The sequence below is a fragment of the Mustelus asterias genome, chromosome 2 (genome assembly GCF_964213995.1).
Source record: "Mustelus asterias chromosome 2, sMusAst1.hap1.1, whole genome shotgun sequence".
NCBI lineage: Eukaryota > Metazoa > Chordata > Chondrichthyes > Carcharhiniformes > Triakidae > Mustelus > Mustelus asterias.
The window spans coordinates 72,103,402-72,116,243 of record NC_135802.1 but is presented as its reverse complement, the minus strand read 5'-3'; the positions used below and the strand labels follow the sequence as shown (position 1 = coordinate 72,116,243).

Sequence of the window (12,842 nt, the reverse complement as noted above, 5' to 3'; positions counted from 1 at the left end):
CATACAGACGATCCAGTACAAGATTGTCATCAGTGTTCAGTAGGGCAAGTTTCAGTAAAATAATTATAAAACTCACTCCAAAATATTCATTAAAAGCACTATTAACTGTTTCTAATCACACTGTCTTCAAAAGTTCACACTTCCTTGTTACGGGTGATACATGGGACATATACATTATATGCATTTCATATTTTGTTCATGGCAAATGATGTCCAGGGCATGGATCAGGCACTCAGTAACATGGCCTTTTTGCATTTGCATGCATCAACGTTGAATTGTTTGTTCTTCCATCTCTCCCTCACCAACCAATCGAATTGTAAAATAGGCAGCGACCTTTTGAAGCAATATGCATCACTGTTTAGAGGACAGTACAGTCTGAAAGATGTCTACAAAGATTCCGGTACAATACACCAAGGAAATTTGAAAAGATTCACAGTGGCTCCATTTCTTTTTTTTCTTTGCAACCAGTAATTGTGGCTTTTCACAAAGAAATACATGGACACATATGCATTGTGAGAACTCAATACTTAAAAACTGATATATTGCATGCGAGCACTTGCCTTGCCCTTAAAAGCAAACATTGTAAAGAAAAAAACAAAAAGTCAGTAAATAGATATGTTAAAAGTACATTTTTTTAATTAACAGGATTTATAAAGTGGTCTATCACACACTGCTTTGTCTACAGCGCACATAGCATTTCATGCTTACAATTAAACTCCATTGCAACAAACCTGTTTTCCAGGAGAAATGCAGCCAGGCTTAAAGTCAGTCACAAACAAGGTGAGAGATCAAGTATCTTTCTGACTACGCCACAGTTTTTGCACATACTTTCACATTCTCTCAGTTTCCTGTTCACATGACTATAGGTACACAAACTTGAATGATCTTACAGTAACTGCCAGATGGATCAAATCCAATTGTGACGTAGTGAGTGCACAAAAGTCCTATTGCAACACCTACTTTTACTCACTGATCCTTCATCTGTAACTCTGTTTTCCAGAGTTTCTGATGAACATTTTAAGAGCCAGAAAAAGAAAACAACTTCATTAAATCTGTTTAGTTAATTTTGTAGGACATTAGTGTAACACTGAATCCCGCCTCCCCCCTATTCTTTGATCCTCTTCGCCCCAAGTGCTATATCTAACTGCTTCTTGAAAACATTCAATGTTTTGGTCTTAACTACTTTCTGTAGTAGCAAATTCTTGCATCTACCCTGTCTAGTTAGAATTTTATAGGTTTCTATGAGATTTCCCCCTCGTTCTTCTGAACTCCAGCGAATACAATCCCAACCGACTTAATCTCTCCTCATATGTCAGTCCCGTCATTCCAGGAATCTGTCTGCTAAATCTTTTCTACACTCCCTCTACAGCAAAAACATCCTTCCTCAGATAAGGAGACTAAAACTGCACACAATATTCCAGGTGTGGCCTCACCAAGATCCTGTATAATTGCATCAAGACATTCCTGCTTCTGTACTCAAATCCTCTCACTATGAAGGCCAACATACTATTTGCCTTTTTTACTGCCTGCTTGCTCTTTTGTTCTGGTCTTACCCACAAGTGGAAAGAGTTTCATTACATCTATCCTCAACTCCCTGAATAATTTTATAAAGATTTCTATCTGGTTTCCTCTTGGACTTTTCAAGGGAAATAAAGTACATGTCTGCTCAAGCATGCACACAAGTTAACAGCCTTACAAATGTTTTCTGCAGTTTCTCCAGTGCTTCAATATTCTGTTTGTAGTACGGAGGCCAGAAACATAGAAAATAGGAGGAGGAGGCCATTTGGCCCTTTGAGCCTGCTCCGCCATTCATTATGATCATGGCTGATCATCCAACTCAAAACACACTGAAGGATCTCTGCACCTCACAGCTCACCCTCACACCCAGCTTGGTCTCACCTGCAAATTTGGAGATATTGGGCACGATCTTATCGCCTGTTCATGCCACGTTCCCGCTACAGCGAGGTCAGAGAATTTGGCGGCCAGCCAAACCTCCATTCACTGCGGTGAGATGGGAAAATCTCACCAGCATGAACAGTGGTAAGATTCCAACCATTATATTTAGTTCCCTCATCTAAATCTTTTTATATAATGAATAGCTGGGGTCCCAGCACTGATCCCTGCAGTACCCCATTAGTCACTGCCTGCCATTTGGAAAAAGACCCGTTTATTCTTACTCTTTGTTTCCTGTCTGCCAACCAGTTTTATATCCATCTCAATACACTACCCCAATCCCATGTGCTTTAATTTTACACACTAATCTCTTATGTGGGACTTTGTCAAAAGCATTCTGAAAGTCCAAATAAACCACATCCACTGACTCCAGCAAGGGCCACAGAAACACCAGAATTAATCAATGGAAAATAAAATGAATTGCATGCAATATAGAGCAGAAAAACGGGCTATTTGGTTCCAATTTGTTTATGATCCACATGAGCCTTCTCCCACAATATTTTATCTAACCTGATCAGCATTTCAGTCTATGTCTTTCTCCCTCATTTTTTAAAAATCTAGTTTCCCCTTAAATACATCTTATCAGCTTGTGGCAGCCAGCTCATCATTCTTTCAACTTTTAGGTAAATGAGTTTCTTCTGAAATCCCTATTGAATTTATTAATCACCATATTTCTATGATTCTATGATATTACATTTATGGTCCCCAATTGGTTTCTTCTTTAGTGTTCTGCCTGAAGGCTGTTGGCATCAATCTGATCCACATTGGCTATCCAGCCAATTGAGCTAATCAGCCCCTGAAGGAGCTATGAATAGTGATGATAGAGGCTTCAGTTTTATTTCCATCACATGGCTGTCCAGGAATCGTTCCTAGTCTTACCGCCTGCTATTGACACATGTTGGAAGGACTTGAAGTTCAATACTCAACCCATTTGGCCATGTTATGAACCCACCTTATTTGGCCATCAAGTCCTGGAGCTTCTGGCTCTGGCAGAGCTAAAAGACCTCTAGTCTTGGTCCTCCCAAATGGAAGTACCTTCTCTATGTCTACCAGATCAAAACTCTCCATAATTTTGAAGACCTGTATCAGGTCACCTCTCAATTTTCTCTTTACTAGAAAACAGAGTCGCCAGCCTGTCCAACCCTTTCTTGTTAAGCATTTTCACTCAGTTCTGGTATCATCCTGAGAAGTCTTTTTTGCACATTGTCCAGTACTTCTATATCCCATTGTAACATGGAAACAAGAACTGTACACCAGGTTACTCCAGTCACTTATTTCTGAAACAGTTACATACCTTTTGGCAAAGTGAGCAGCATGTGAGGTTAACTTTTACAACACCGATTGTACACTACTACTGTATAATTCCCTCTAAAATATATCTCAGTATTCTCTTTAAGGATAATTGAACATTTTAACAAGTACAAAATTCGCCAGTGAGCAACTGAAATCCCAATTTCTATGTTCGGTGTAAAAGCTTATCTTAAATTGCCCCAGGCTTATTGAAGGCATACTTTGTTCATTGTACAATCAGTCTGGCAAAAAAAGAATCCGTCTCCAGCATTTGTGTACATTAATTGGTTAAGGTACTAGCTTTGTACATGAACACCTACGCCAACATGAACAGAGGTGGCATGGCAAGTTGAGAATCTTTCAAGCATGAGACTATCTTGTTACAATTGACAGACAGAAATCCCTCTTTAGTGATACTTAAAGAGAAGTGGGAAGAATAGGGCAAGTGTTTTTCTTCTGGCACAGCTCTTACCAGACAATACAATTCCGTTTGATAGAGTTACGTTGAATTCTTTTCAGAACTGGCATTCATTACAAACTGATAGCACAAGCTGGATTTTCTTTCCAAATATGGATGCATTATTTTTATTCTTTCACGGGATGTGGACATCGCTGGCTAGGTCAGCATTTATTGCCCATCCCTAAATGACTTTGCAAAGGTGGTGGTAAGCCACCTCCTTGAACTGCTGCAGTTCATGTGATGTAGATGCATCCACAGTGCAATTAGGAAGGGGCAGAGGGAAGGACATATTAGCTCAAAAGTTAACAATGTTAGCTTGGTAAGATGAATTAGGTGAGCCCAAATTGTAATTTACCTCCACCCATGTTTCCAATGAAAAGCTGAAAATTATGCATTCCCTTGAATAGTCCTTTGACAGCAAAAGATTGTGTAAATGAAAGTGCTGTCTTATCAATGGGTGTTTCTGGAAAATGTATGCTCTATTCTGACTGTACTGCATTGACAACTTGAGATCTACTTTTGTATGTTTTCATGATGATGGCTTTCCATTCTCAGCAAGTTTGTGTATCTGAAATCTGATTGTTGTACTCTTTTTGTAAACGAAGGCATAAAATATAGACCTATTAATAAGAATTGCATGCGCACTTTAAGCCTGAAGAATCATGAAGTGATGAAACAAAACGTTCAAGAGTTTTGTTGAACTTTTCAAACATATATATAGTCAATTATTAATATACTGTTATAAGGCAGTGAGCCTGATAACTCAGATTTAGGCAATGAAAGGTGGCCTATAATTTATTATGTAATCATACAAAACAAAAGCACAGAGCACAGACTGGTGCAGCAGCAGAGAAGAAGTGAGATACCACCAGTAAATTATCAGAGTTTTGTTTCAGTTAAAATTTATGGAGCATGGAGGATGAGCAACTAGCCAGGAAAGCACTGCTTCGACCAGCTAGCCACAACATTTCCAAAGCATGGATTAGAATTTTAGCTGTAGATGGGCTGAGGTAGGGCAGAGGGTAGGTGATTTTGCAGTGTTAGAAGTCATTTTTATGATGGGGATTAGAAATGAGCAACATTTTGGTAGTGATTACGTAATGAATGGTGAAGGAGGTGAAGAAAACTGGAATGGAACAATGGATTACCTTTAAAGAGGAAATGATTTGGGTGTAGTTGAAATAAATTCCAATGGGGGCGTGGTAGGGCAAAGAAAGGAAGAGCGCCTTGGATGGCAAAAGAGATCACAGAAGAGTAAGATGAAGCAGAAAAAGGGTGCATATGACAGATGCCAGGTTGACAATACAAGTCAGAATAGTGCTGAATATAGAAAGTTCAGAGAGGAAATGAAAAACAAAATGACAAGCAAAGTATAGAGACCAGGAGCTAACATAATAGGGAACTCCTCAATTGTATTAACAAAAGGTTCATGACATTATCCTACAACCCAGCTGTAGCCAATATGCCACTGTCGTCAGGATTATGCCCTGACCCTGTACTTTGATGAAGATATTAAGGAAACATTCTATTCTGACCTTGACGATGACGTCCTCACTGCCATTTTGCAAGAGGGAATTTAGTGCCAGGGTTGACAATGACTGATTATCTGGAGCAGAATCACTGAGAAAAATGGGGTGGGAAAAGCAAACGCAACTGGTGTCCTCAGCATGATCTCATTATGACAAACAGCCTCTACTGCCGGAAATACAAATAAAAAACACAGAGGCATGATGTGATTGTTCAGATCTATGGCTATATCACTCGTGGGGGACTGATGCCTGCTGGACAGATCATTGACTTGTTCACTCAGTGGTGAACGTGTGGATAACACCCAAGACTTAAAAGTCTAAAAAGAGGAAATTAATAAAGTCAGCTGTACTAGACTCCTGCATCCAGACCATTGGGTTTGAGTTTCATCATCACCAGGACTGGATTGAAGGGCCTGTTTCTGTAATGTTTGACTCTATGACACCCACACTGCAAAGAGTTAAACTGGTAAGATAGCAGGAAATTCTTTCCATATAGTTATTAGAGATCAAAAAAGAGAGTAATGTTTTACTGTTTATATAAATTAGAAATGATTAGTAACAAAAATCATATTGATAGTTGTGTTCCCCAGTTCCAGAGATACAAATCAAAGAATAATCATTTCCTTTGCTTGCATCTTTTGTGGCTGCACACCAAACATTAACTGAAAGAGTGGACAGGCAACTGGTTCTCAAGCCATTATCAGTGAGTGCTATTTTGTAACTAATTGTGCGCTGTGCAGCAAATATTTTAAGAGGCCTGCTGCCTAATCTTGACCCAACTTCCTCTGATAAAATAGATTCTCCACCAGTGATAAGTAGCAACTTCTCATAATTATCTACATTCATAAACTGACCTAACAGAATCTACATAGTTTTATAAGTTTTCCAACTGGCTGCGTTTAATAGTACTGCTGTAATAGGATGTAAAACTATTTTGCCACAGTCTTACAATTCCACTGCAATACTACATTCCGCAAGTCCTGCACCCATTTTTCTGCACTCTGAATTATTCATATAATTATGTGCCTGACTCACTCAGCAACCTGTTTCTTTCCCAAAGGCAAGAAAACAATTTTAAAAATGTATATTACTCAAAATATGATTATATGGAAACACTTTTGGTTCTCAGCTTATAACACTCAAAACTAATATCAAATCACATAAATTTGCTTAGTGCTGTTCACGTATCCTAAATATATGTATTCAGTCTGTTAAATGGTATCCAGAAGTCTGGCACGTAAATAACTTTTCAGGAAACACAATGTTGGGGCTGCTTGGCAACATACAAAGAATTCATCCCTTCGTCATGGCTGAAAAGAACCTTCTTCCAGTTGGTTGTATTCACAGAAGCAAAATGGAATAATGAGTCTTTTCAGTAGGATAATGCTTTAATAAAACATTTATTTGGAGCACCTTAATCCAATGCAGGTTATTGCAAAAGCTTCGTCACATACCGGGCCAAAAGCTGCCAGTCATGTAGCTTTGTCAATACTTTCCAAGAACAAGTGGAAGAGAAAGAAAAATCAGCCACTTTACTTCAATGTATTTTGTGATGGTCTTTGACCCAGAAGCAGTAACTGTAAGGGAATTTGTAATTGCTTTGACAAGGAAGATGATGCTAACCAGGTCATGGTAAAAGAGGAGGCCATTCATATACGAGAAGGATTTATAATTGATAAGTGTTGGATAGACCATCTGTACTTAAAAGTTGATAAGGCATCAGGGCCAGATGTTCCAAGGATACTGATAGGAGCGAGAGAGGAAATTGCAGAGCCATAACTCTTTAATCTTCCTTAGACTCAGAGGACTATAGAATTGCGAAAGGTATAAAGGTAACTATAGGCCAGTCATTTTAACTTTGGTGGTAGGGAAACTTATAGAAACAATAATTCAGGATAAAATTAATAGTCATGTAGTCAAAAATAGCTTACTTAAGAAAAGCCAGCATGGATTTCTTAAGGGAAAATCACGAATTTGTTGGAATTGTTTGAGGAGAGAGTTGATGAGGGCAATGCTGTTGATGTGGTGTACATGGACTCCCAAAAGGCATTTGATACAGTGCCACAAAACAAATTTGTGGGCAAAGTTATAGCTCATAGAATAAAATGAACAGTAATCGCATAGATATGAAATTGGCTGAACGATAGGAAACAGAGCATAGTATAGATATTTTTCAGGTTGGAGGAAGACTTGTAGTAGAGTTCCCCAGTGGTCAGTGTTGGGACCCTTACTTTTCCTGATATATATGTATATATACACCTAGACCTTAGTGTACAGGGCACAATTCCAAAATTCACAGATGATACCAAACGGGGAGGCTTAATAAATTATGATGAGGATAGTGTAGACCCAAAGGGACATGGACAAGTTGGTGTAATGGGTAGACAGGAATTCAATATGGAGAAATAGTAGAATCTTTAAAAATAAAATATTGGGTACAATTCTAATAGGGATGCAGAAGCAGAGAGACCTGGGCGTATATTTGCATAAGTTATTGAAGGTGGCAAGACAGGTTGAGAGCGTGGTTAATAAAGCAGACAGCATTCTAGGCTTTGTCAGTAGGGGCAGAGATTAGAAGAAAAAGCAGATTATGTTTAACCTTTATAAGATACAGTTCAGCCTCAGCTGGAGTGTTGCATTCAGTTCTGGGTGCCACAATTTAGGAAGGATGTGAAGATATTGGACAGAGTTCAGAAAAGATTTACAAGAATGGTTCCGGGGATGAGGAACTTCAGTTATAAAGACTGACTGTAGAATTTGGGACTGTTTTCCTTGGAGAAGAGAAGACTGAAAGAAGATGAGATAAGGGTATTCAAAATCATGAGGGGTCTGGACAGAGTAGATACGGAAAAACTGTTCCCACTCGTGAAAAGACTGAGAACAAGAGAGCACAGGTTTTGAAGTAATTGACAAAAGAAACAAACATGAGAAAAAAACTTTTCGTACAGCGGCTGATTAGGGTCTGGAATGCACGGCCTGAGGGTGTGGTGGAGGCAGGTTCAATCAAAGCATGCAAAAGGGAATTAGACTATTATCTCAAAAGAATGAACGTGCAGGATTACGGGAAGAAGGTGCGAGAAAGGCAGCAAGTGAATTCCTCATTCAGAGACCCGGTGCAGACACATTATAGAGTAATAGAGGTTTACAGCATGGAAACGGGCCCTTCGGCCCAACTTGTCCATGCCACCCTTTTTTTTAACCCCCAAGCTAATCCCAATTGCCCGCATTTGGCCCATATCCCTCTGTACCCATCGTACCCATATAACTATCCAAATGCTTTTTAAAACATAAAATTGTACCCACCTTTACTACTACCTCTGGCAGCTTGTCCCAGACACTCACCACCCTGTGTGTGAAAAAATTGCCCCTCTGGAGACTTTTGTATCTCTCCCCTCTCACCTCAAACCTATGCCCTCTAGTTTTAGACTCCCCTACCTTTGGGAAAAGATATTGACCATCTACCTTGCTTATGCCCCTCATTCTTTCATAGACCTCTATAAGGTCACCCCTCAGTCTCCTACGCTCCAGAGAAAAAAGTCCCAGTCTATTCAGCCTCTCCTTATAACTCAATCCATCAAGTCCTGGCAGGATCCTAGTAAATCTTTTCTGCACTCTTTCTAGTTTAATAGTATCCTTTCTATAATCGGGTGACCAGAATTGCACACAGTATTCCAAGTGTGGCCTAACCAATGTTTTGTACAACTTCAACAAGACGTCCCAGCTCCTGTATTCAATGTTCTGACCGATGAAACCAAGCATGCCGAATGCCTTCATCACCACTCTGTCCACCTGTGACTCCACTTTCAAGGAGCTATGAACATGTATCCCTAGATCTCTTTGTTCTGTAACTCTCCCCAACACCCTACCATTAACTGAGTAAGTTCTGCCCTGGTTCAATCTACCAAATGCATTACCTCACATTTGTCTAAATTAAACTCCATCTGCCATTCGTCAGCCCACTGGCCCAATTGATCAAGATCCCGCTGCAATTGGAGATAACCTTCCTTACTGTCCACCATGCCACCAATCTTGGTGTCATCTGCAAACTTACTAACCATGCCCCCTATATTCTCATCCAAATCATTAACATAAATGACAAATAACAGTGGACCCAGCACTGATCCCTAAGGCACACCGCTGGTCACAGGCCTCCAGTTTGAAAAACAACTCTCTACAACCATCCTCTGGCTTCTGTCAAGAAGCCAATTTTGTATCCATTTAGATATCTCACCCTGGATCCGGTGAGATTTAACTTTATGCAACAACCTACCATGCGGTACCTTGTCAAAGGCCTTGCTAAAGTCCATATAGACAACATCAACTGCACTGCCCTCATCTATCTTCTTGGTTACCCCTTCAAAAGACTCAATTAAATTTGTAAGACATGATTTTCCACTCACAAAGCCATGCTGACTGTCCCTAATCAGTCCTTGCATCTCTAAATGCCTGTAGATCCTGTCTCTTAAAATACCTTCCAACAATTTATCCACCACAGATGTGAGGCTAACAGACCTGTAGTTCCCAGGCTTTTCCCTGCAGCCCTTTTTAAACAAAGGCACAACATTTGCCACTCTCCAATCTTCAGGCACCTCACCCGTGACTATCGATGATTCAAATATCTGGGCGAGGGGACCCGCAATTTCCTCCCCAGCTTTCCACAACGTCCTGGGATATACCTCATCAGGTCCCGCAGATTTATCTACCTTGAGGCGCTTTAAGACTTCCAGCACCTCCTTCTCTGTAATATGTACACTCCTCAAGACATCAATATTTATTTCCCCAAGTTCCCTAACATCCATGCTTTTCTCAACAGTAAATACTGATGAGAAATATTCATTAAGGATCTCACCCATCTCTTGTGGATCCGCACATAGATTACCTTGTTGATCCTTAAGAGGCCCTACTCTCTCCCTTGTTACTCTTTTGCCCTTTATGTATTTGTAGAAGCTCTTTGGATTCTTCTTTGCCTTATCTGCCAAAACAATTTTGTGTCCCCTTTTTGCCCTCCTGATTTCTCTCTTAACTCTACTCCTACACCCCCTATACTCTTCAAGGGATTCACTTGATCCCAGCTGCATATGCACGTCATGTGCTTCTTTCTTCTTCTTGACCAGGGCCTCAATATTCCAAGTCATCCAGGGTTCCCGACTTCTGCCAACCTTGCCGTTCACTCTAAGAGGAATGTGTTTACCCTGAACCCTGGTTAACACACTTTTGAAAGCATGCTACTTACCAGACGTCCCTTTGCCTTCCCACAGACTTCCCCCAATTAATTTTTGAAAGTTCCTGCCTGATACCATCAAAGTTGGCCTTGCCCCAATTTAGAATATTAACTTTTGGGACAAACCCATCATTCTCCATAGCTATCTTAAAACTAATAGAATTATGTTCACTGATCCCAATGTGATCCCTCACTAGCACTTCTGTCACCTGCCCTTCCTTATTTCCCAAGAGGAGGTCAAGTTTTGCCTCCTCTCTAGTCGGGCCATCCACATACTGAATGAGAAATTCCTCCTGAATACACTCAACAAATTTCTCTCCATCCAACCCTCTAATACTATGGCTGTCCCAGTCAATGTTGGGAAACTTAAAATCTCCAGCTATTACCAGCCTATTTTACTTGGAGCTATCTGTAATCTCCTTACATATTTGCTCTGAATGGAACCGAATGGCCGGCACTGTAAAACTTCTGTGATGCATTAAAATGTTTGGGGAATCTGTAATTGATTCTAAATATGTGTAAAGGATTTTTATGAACTTGTGTCACTTTTAATTAGATTACTTATAACTTTTGCATCATGATAAATACTGATAGAACATAGAACATAGAAAAAATGCAGCACAAACAGGCCCTTCGGCCCACAAGTTGTGCCGGTCATGTCCCTACCTACCTAGGCTTATATATAGGCTTACCTATAACCCTCAATCCTATTAAGTCCCACGTACTCATCCAGAAGTCTCTTAAAAGACCCGATCGAGTTTGCCTCCACCACCACTGACGGCAGCCGATTCCACTCACCCACCACCCTCTGAGTGAAAAACTTACCCCTGACATCTCCTCTGTACCTACTCCCCAGCACCTTAAACCTGTGTCCTCTCGTAGCAGCCGGGGCGGCATGGTAGCACAGTGGTTAGCACTGCTGCTTCACAGGGACCTGGGTTCGATTCCCAGCTTGTTTGTGTGGAGTTTGCACATTCTCCTTGTGTCTGCGTGGGTTTCCTCCGGGTGATCCGGTTTCCTCCCACAATCCAAAAATGTGCGGGTTAGGCTGATTGGCCATGTTAAAAAAAAAATTGTCCCTTCGAGTCCTGAGATGCGTAGGTTAGAGGGATTAGCAGGTAAATATGTAGGGATATGGGGGTAGGGCCTGGGTGGGATTGTGGTCGGTGCAGACTTGATGGGCCAAATGGTCTCTTTCTAGGGGCGGCACGGTAGCACAGTGGTTAGCACTGCTGCTTCACAGCTCCAGGAACCTGGGTTCAAATCCCTGCTCGGGTCACTGTCTGTGTGGAGTTTGCACATTCTCCGTGTGTCTGCGTGGGTTTCCTCGGGTGCTCCGGTTTCCTCCCACAGTCCAAAGATGTGCGAGCTAGGTTGATTGGCCATTCTAAATTGCCCCTTAGTGTCCCGGGATGCATAGGTTAGAGGGATTAGTGGGTAAAATATGTAGGGATATGGGGATGGGGCCTGGGTGGGATTGTGGTTGGTGCAGACTCGATGGGCCGAATGGCCTCTTTCTGCACTGTAGGATTCTATGATTTCAGCCCTGGGAAAAAGCCTCCGAGAATCCACCCGATCTATACCTCTCAACATCTTGTACACCTCCATTAGGTCACCTCTCATCCTTCGTCTCTCCAAGGAGAAAAGACCGACCTCCCTCAGCCTATCGTCATAAGGCATGCCAACCAATCCAGGCAACATCCTTGTAAATCTTCTCTGCACCCTTTCAATCATTTCCACATCCCTCCTGTAATGAGGCGACCAGAACTGAGCACAGTACACCAAGTGGGGTCTGACGAGGGTCCTATAAAGCTGCATCATTATCTCCCGACTCCTAAACTCAATCCCTCGATTGATGAAGGCCAGCACACCATACGCCTTCTTAACCACCTCCTCTACCTGCGAGGCCGATTTAAGAGTCCTATGGACCCGGACCCCAAGGTCCTTCTGATCCTCTACACCACTAAGAGACTTACCCTTGATATTATACTCCTTCATCCCATTTGACCTGCCAAAATGGACCACTACACATTTATCCCGGGGGTTGAAGTCCATCTGCCACTTCTCCGCCCAGTCTTGCATCCTATCTATGTCACGCTGCAGCTTCTGACATCCCTCCAACCTATCCACAACATCACCAACCTTCGTGTCGTCGGCAAACTTGCCAACCCATCCCTCCACTTCCTCATCCAGGTCATTTATGAAAATGACAAACAGCAAGGGTCCTAGAACAGATCCCTGGGGCATTCCACTGGTGACCGACCTCCATTCAGAAAAAGACCCGTCTACAACCACTCTCTGCCTTCTGCAGGCAAGCCAGTTCTGAATCCACAAGGCAACAGCCCCTTGGATCCCATGCCCTCTCACTTTCTCGAGAAGTCTTGCATGG

The 12,842-nt window shown here is 41.5% G+C and overlaps 1 protein-coding gene across 4 annotated transcripts in view; it reads right to left on the bottom strand.

Moving 5' to 3' along the window:
• Positions 1-12,842, bottom strand: part of LOC144508725 (tyrosine-protein phosphatase non-receptor type 3-like) — a 176,089-nt gene that overhangs the window by 144,612 nt on the left and 18,635 nt on the right. Inside the window, exon 1 of one of the 4 annotated variants that reach the window (XM_078237036.1) lies at positions 732-804. The exons of the other annotated variants lie outside the window; for them this stretch is intronic. The gene's annotated coding sequence lies outside the window, so the exon portion shown is untranslated. Of the gene's footprint in view, positions 1-731; positions 805-12,842 lie in introns of those variants that run through there. 4 annotated transcript variants of the gene reach the window in all.